The sequence below is a fragment of the Vicia villosa genome, linkage group LG7, assembly GCF_029867415.1.
Source record: "Vicia villosa cultivar HV-30 ecotype Madison, WI linkage group LG7, Vvil1.0, whole genome shotgun sequence".
In the NCBI taxonomy this organism is placed as follows: domain Eukaryota; kingdom Viridiplantae; phylum Streptophyta; class Magnoliopsida; order Fabales; family Fabaceae; genus Vicia; species Vicia villosa.
Genome location: NC_081186.1, coordinates 19714873 through 19722599, shown reverse-complemented (window position 1 = coordinate 19722599; position 7727 = coordinate 19714873). Strand labels below are relative to the sequence as shown.

General features: G+C 36.7%; 1 long non-coding RNA gene across 1 annotated transcript; it reads right to left on the bottom strand.

Moving 5' to 3' along the window:
- Window positions 1-2001: 2001 nt before the first annotated feature.
- Window positions 2002-3431, bottom strand: LOC131617003 (uncharacterized). Its single transcript, XR_009288384.1, has 2 exons — window positions 3104-3431; window positions 2002-2953 (listed from the first exon to the last, which is right to left on the bottom strand). It is a non-coding gene; the product is annotated as an uncharacterized LOC131617003 (long non-coding RNA).
- Window positions 3432-7727: the final 4296 nt, after the last annotated feature.

Here is a 7727-nt window from a genome sequence, read left to right as displayed (position 1 = left end):
GAGACTGCCAGGTTTCCTATGTGGAAATACCGGAGATGCGTGAGTGCTCTCCGTCCTGTTCAACCACTCCGAAGTTTAAGGGAGATGCGGTCTTTTAGGGACTGCGTGGACTCCGCATTATTCGGGGGGTTGGATATGAAGGAGTCCTACAAGGAGTAGAGTCCTCGGCAGAGAGGGTGCTCGCGGGGAGCACTTGTGCCGGGCACTAGATAACTCGCGGGAAGCGCCCACACCGGGCACGGAGTAGACGTTCGTCGGTTGCCCTTTATGGGCCATGGGATGGTTTGGACTCCCAAGGTCAAGTGGGCCGAAAGTAGATTGGGCCGAATCTTGGCCCAGTCCAGAACACAATCTTTAACAAACTTATTTGCACGAAATTACATGGAAAATATGCTATTTAATCCATTGAATTTGATTGGAAATCAAATCCAAATCAACTCTTTTCCATAATTCCTTGAATATTTGATTTTAATTACTTTTTAAATGAATAAAAATTCATATAAAATCAAATAAATCATATAATTTCGTGGCAATTGGATTTTGGGCTCTACATATCATGAGGATGGGGATTGGATCTTAAAAATATGGGCCTATTTGCAAAGAAGTTCATTTTAAGGCCTTTTATTTCACATTTTTCCCTTTCAAATGGTCAAACTTTGACAAGACATATCTCCCTCAATTTTTAAGATATAAAGGAGTTATAGGACTTTTTGGAAACCTCAAGATATCCTTTACAAGCCACTGTGGAAGCTTTTTTCCATTTGAGGATTTTATCTTGATGATATGGGCTTTGACAAAAAACTTCTTTTAGTTGACTTTCAAAAAGGACCTGTAATGTTTTGATCCATATCTCTCAAATGAAGCATTGGAAGTTATGGCTGGTCAAAGTTCAGTTGACTCCAGGTCAAAAAAATCCTAATTTAGAAACTTTAGGTTTTGTTGATTTCTGAACTTTCCTTGATGAATCATGATCAATCCTTGATCAAATGATGAATGATACTTCAAAATGAGGATGTTGACCAAAAATCAGGAATTTTAACTGTGCTTTGACCATAGTTGATTTTTAGGTCAAACTAGTCGACTGTTGACTATCTGAGCAATTAACTGAGTAATCTTGGGGATTGAGGCTCGCATTTTGTCATAGAGATAGTTTGGAACATCTTAAGTCATATGAAACACTTTGGAGACCTTGATTCATTAATTTCCTTGAAAGAATCCAAAACCATAATTCAGGAGGTCTTTGATTAGGAGAGTGAGTCTTAGATTAACATTTAGGCCTTGAACCTCTCTATGAGTTTGAAGGTAAAAATGTGATGGGCAAATTTTGGGGTATGACACTCACCTAGTGATGCATACAAATTCAGAGAAACATGTTCCAATGACACAGAGAATGTCATTTGAAATGTTGGAATATTTGCTTTTAGTAGTTAATGCTTGGGAAGAGAAAAAGGAGAACAAAAGAGTATCTCTCTCCTACTATAAGTGGTGCACCGTTTTAAAGGATGATTTAACGTTCTTCAAGCACTCTCTCATTGACTGAGTTGTTGTTTGTTGCACCCCGAAATTTACCCTCTTTCTCTGTGCTATAAGTTATCAAATACGTTTATTTCGTCGTTTAAAAATTGAAGAAAAACAATTAAAAAAATCCATTGAAGGCGCAAGTTGACTGGAGTTCGTTCATTAAGAGTTGAAGTGGATTTAATTTCTGAGATAATCAGGGTGAACGGAAGATTCTTAAGTAACTGCGTGGAATTGTTTTGGATGCAAGTTACAAGATTAAAGTTTGTCTTAGTGTTCGTCATTAAGTCAAGGTTCGTCCATTCCACGAGTCATTTGGTTTGCACAAGAGATTAAGGTTCGAATTGAAAACCCATTCATGATTCAAAGACTATTCAAATATCCAATGTTCAAGTTTTATTCAAGGGCATTCTTGTTCAAAATTTTATCAAAGAAATAAGGCCAAAGTTATCCATTACAAAAGCAAAATTACAAAAGTTCAAATTCAAGAATAGTCCATTCATTACCAAAGTCCAAGTCCATTCAATGTTCAAATTTCTTTACAACCTATCATTACAAAATTCAAAACTTGCAGCAATATTACAATACACCATGTTTCCTTCACGGATCATAAAAGATCGGATTACTTGCTCCAAAAGCATGTACCACATACAAGAAAAAGTTGCCTACAACACAATTCCAAAATTAAAAAAAAACGCCCCTGCATTCAAGATGAACTGGTCCATACAAGGTGCTCCGAGCTGCAACTTCTCCCAAAAAAACCGGTTCTCCGTAACACTGCTACGACATAACGAGGATTCAGAACCAATATAACAGAAGAAGGAGAAAAGAAATCAGAATAAAAAAGGGAGAGAAATGATCAGAAGAATATAACAGAAAGATTCTAGCAGAAAATGAAAAAAAAGAAATTGAGAACCGAAAATCCTAACAAACTTTGTAACAAACTCTCCTCCATTCAGGCTTCTTCATCTTCTCCATACTCTCTCCATTCATCTTCATCATACTCCAATTCAATCACCATAACCAGAACTTCAACACCTTCATCATCATCGTTGTTCAATCTTCCACATTCTTCAATATCCGAAAACCTTCACACTCTTCAATCACCATAGGAAGATATCCGCAAATCTTCATCAAACGTTACCTTCATCTTCAATCTAATTTATCACCAATCCTCAATAACTCTTCTTTTGACTTCCTCATTTGAAAATCTGCAGAAAACCAATTCATCAGAGGTTAATTTCACATTGTTCATCTGTGTAACCGAATCTCTAAATGATTCAATCTTCGAGACTTTTGCAAACAAACTCCACGCAACAACCCTCAACAAGGCTTCTTTGCTTATGCATCCTTCAGTATCGATCTCCACAATTGAATCTGTGACTTCTCTGTATTAAGAAATTACTACGTCTTCATTTCATCTCCGTTTCTTCACCTGGGCACAACAACAGCGCTGCAAGTATCAGAGGTTCGCTACTCACGCAGTCACGATAACAACAATGTTACACTCAGAAGAAGACAAAGAAGAGAGTTCGAGGTGAAGAGATCGATCGGAATAAGAGAGATAAAAACCTTGAGATTGTACCTGTGTTCGTTACGCTTAATTTCGATGTCTTCACCTTCGAGATCAGAGAAGCACCAGACCGGTCAATTTGAATCAGAAGCGAGGGAAGAGAGTGAATGAAGAGATGGTCGATTGAGACGAAGACTTAAGAATTTGAGAGGAGACGGAGGGAGCGACGGTCGCCTGGAGATTCGGAGAAGGTTGAGCCATTCGCCGCGGCCATGGGAGAAGAAGAGAGATGAAGTTCAAGCGTTACATCACATGTAACCCTAAATTCCCCTTTTCTAATTTTCTCGTTTTACTCTGTTAATTAGCTGATTTAGGAAATTGAGTAGGGATTGATTGTGATGTTAATGTGATTAAGTTTTGTTTAATGGATATTGAAATCAAATCTAATGACAAAAATGATGAATAATTGGACCAAAATTCCATGGGCCTCTAAGTGAATTTGTTGCTGTACTTCCCTATAGGCCCACACACTCTCCATTTTTGGTCATGCTATCAAACAAAAACTCTGTTGGGCTTCCCCTTGGGCCCCCTGCGCCTAGTATTTTTCACCACTAGTTCCAGCAGTAAACCCCCCTTGATCCGTGTTATTTTTGTTTAGAACTAGAATTTAATTTCATTTTTTTTTGCATAACCAAAAAAGATAATACTAAAACACGTAATCTCTCATTTTTGTGTTAGTCTTTTAAGATAGAAAATGCCATGAAAAGTATTATGTTTGATTAGTTTGTGTTGCATGATAAAAAATGAATATAAAAACATCTAGTCTTTTCTAGTTAGAATTAGATTTTGTTTTCTATAATTGTTTTAAATGATAAAAAATATGTAATATTTTTCTTGTTAGAATTTAAATGCTTTGTTACATAGTTTTGTTCTTATTCTTAGATGAAAATGTCATAAAAAAACAATTTAATCTTGTTAGACTTTGTTTTAGAATTTAATTAGAACTTAATTGCTATTATTTTCTATGGCGGGTGCATGCTTCCTTGTTATTACTGATTTGGTTGCTAAGATGTACGAGGTACTTCGAGAAAGCCTTCGATTGCGATCCGGCTTGCTTCGTATTCCACTTTGTTTGTGGGACACAAATTCGCTTGTTGGTGCGATTGATTTGCGTCGTGTTCCATGATCCGCTGTCGCGTGCGGATCAAAACGAGTTATTTTGAATAAAACCGTAGATAGCGACAAGTGACTCGAATATCGTCTCTCAAGGATTCTTATTCTTATTAACTAATTACTGAAACGATTAATGGGGGTTTTGGTTGGTTTAGAATCGAATTGACAAAAGTCAAAATAAGTGATTATTGAAATAAGCTGTTATGAAATAAGTGATTTTCAGGTTAATCTACCGGTTCTACTTCCAACTTATCATTGGTTATTTCAATTTCAATTCCCCTAAGCGGTACCAATTCCTATTCGATTGTAATACTGAGGAAACAAGCGTCGACAGTATTGCACGAATTATGATCCTAATCACCGAATTAAGCAAACGGTTCACCGAATTAAGCAAACGGTTATCAATAGCGCGAAGAAACGAAGAAGCTAAGTTTAAACGTGATTAAAGTAAGGAGCATGCATCAATCGAATTAAATCCAATACATTCTATAACAACGAATTAAGCAAACGAAATCATAGAACAAATTGGAAAGGAACTAAATTAAATTGAAAGTAATAATAACCTCAAAGTTTTGTGGAATTCGAATTCGGTAGATTGCCTCTTTGGATTAGTTCTCCATTGCAAAATCGTACAGAAACTCAAAATTATTTCGTGAATGGTGATAGCTGCTACAGCACCCCGGCTGCTACCCTAAGGGGAAAGAGTACAACCCGTTTTACTATCCAACTGGGTCAAACATACGACCCAGGCCCAAAACTAATTGACCCGAAACTTAACTAAAACTAGTGCTGCAACTTCAAACGCAATTCTGGAAAATATGAGTTCCGAATCTGACTTCGACTCCAACATAAGAATTGTAGCTCTTTCTCTTAGCTTTCCGTCGATTATTAGAACGCCTCAATCGGACTCCCGGAACTCCAGTTATGATCGTTTCCGTGCAGACTGCTAAAGCTGAAAAATAAATACGAAAATCAAATAACAATAAAAATAAATTAAAATATAAAAACTTAATAAAATAGAAAAATAAACAAACCAAACCATAGAAATGCCTAAGTAAAAACATAAAGGAACGTGCATCAAAATGCACTGATCAAATTCCCCCACACTTGAACCTTTGCACTCCGAGCAAAATGAAAAAAAATAAAACAAAGAAAGCAGAAATACATCAACAGTTACTCATCCTAGGCTACCAATCTTCTTCGGGTAAGTTTGCATCGACATGTACTAATCTTGCACACTAAGGACATTGTAAGAACACTAACCACAAATATGCAGACATAAGCCTCCTAAATACACAAACCAATTCAAATAATATTATTATACCATAGCCTAACTTACTCATCCTTTTTGCTCTTTTTCATTCAGGCGCAATCACATTAAGCCCGTTATCTCCACACACTTATAGCAGGACGACCGGTTAGTGACTCTGATCCTTTTGCACGGGGTTCCGGTACTTACTTGGCATAACCCTTTGCTCACTCAAATGTAGTTGCGGGGGATCGGACCATAATCCTCCCTACCAAGTTCAGCACCAGAAACCGCTGAACCAACTAACAAAGAGTCTTGAAATCTTTTTTTTTTAAGGTTCCACAACCGTTGGGTTAAGTGACCGGGTGAGGATCACCAAACTTAGAAGGTGCATTACCTTTTTCTTTTTTTCTTTTTTTTCTTTTCGGAACATTCACTTATATTCATCGGCTTCCTTGCGTAAAGTGTGTGAGAGATGGTGCCGACTGCTGAAATAAACTACTCAAGAGCTGTCAGAGAATGAGAATTTAAGGCTAAAACATAATAAAAAATTCAAATCGATTTCCATATGCAGGAGACTTACGGTGTTAAAACGATACCGATCTTGTGAATTTTTCCCAAGTCTCCGCAAACTCGACTCAAATCAGTCTATAGCCTAAAACTTTCAAAACGATGCATTTTTTTTATATATTTTTTTTAAACTAAAAACAAAACAAGAAAACAAAAAAACAAAAAAAAAATTTTTTGAAAGAAAACAAAACAAATAAATGGTTCTCTCCCCCACACTTAAGACATACATTGTCCTCAATGAAAGAACATAAATATAAAATAAGAGTGAGAGAAAGGAAAGAACACACCCGAGGAGTCATGGAGGATAAGTGATCACATAAGCAGCCTTTCCCAAAGAGATATCTTCTACATTCTCTTCTTCCAAAGTGGGGATCTCATGGAGTAGCTTTGGGTAATGCTCATCGTCCTTAAAAAGTGGTTTAGCTCCTTCGCCTTTTATTCCAGGATCAAAGAATGTTCTTCTAAAAGTAAAAGTGTCAAATGGGCACGTGAAGGTGCTCTCATCTTTCACGACATCAAGGAACCAAAGGTTATGGGGCTGCCTCACTACTTTTGCTACATCTTCAAGTGAGATCCTATGCACACACATGGACGAACTAATATCATAAATGTCATCCAAGGTCCACCCAATTCCTTTCTTATGCTTCTTCAAAACCTGCAAAAACTTACTTTCTTGATCAAAATAAAGTTTAGAAGAAATTATAACCGGAAGTTTTTCATTCATCTCTAAATAAGCATATTTAGGATTTTCAGGAATTGGTTTTAGCTCTCGGGAAGGTGGTTGTTCAATGGATGGTTTGTTCCGGGCAGCCGGGGTGTCGAGAGCTTCATCTACATGAACAACTTCATTTGCAACCTCATCTGCAGTAAGAATATCATTTTGCAAGGCAAGCTCAATTTCAGCACAAACAGAGCAAATATTAGTGTCAATACAAACATCACAAGAGTAAACATCATCAAAACCAGACAATGATGGAAAATCATCTGCAAACGAATCAGTACAAATATCATCAACATTTTCAGAAAGCAACTCTATTTGAAAAATAGATTGCTCATCCAAGGGTTGTTGGTTTGATCTTTGAGCTTGCTGCATGGCATTCATCAAAGTGGCAAGTTGTCCAATCTGTGTTTGCAAAGTCTGAAGAGTAGAATCTATGTGTTTTTGATACTGAAGATTATTTGCAGCCATTTGTTTGACAATATCCTCTAGTGAAGGTTCGGAAGGTGCAGAGCACACAACCTGAAATTCATTCAGATGCATATGCGGATCCTCACCTGCAAAACCATTAAACCCAGGCAACAAATGTGTTAAACCATATTCCAATTCAAAAGGTGCCTCAGCCGCAGGATACTCAATGCATAAACCATTATAGTTCGCATCAGGGGCACCCAACTGCGTCAAATTTCTTTGTTCAGCCATGGTTTCAACAAACACAGAAATATCAATCATGTCCCATACAGGCAAAAACAAATAGAAAGAAGGAAAACTATTAAAATAAATTCAGAAAAATACAAAAACACAAAATTTAATCTACTGAAGCAAAATAAGAATTTTAAGAATTTTAAGAATTTTTTTGGATTTTTTCGACTCTATGAAAACAGTAAAAAATTCATTAAAAATAGAAAAACGATGAATTTGGAGATTTGGGGTCGAATTCCCTTACTCTTCTAGTAAGGGAGTATTGATCGCACGATTTTTCTCCT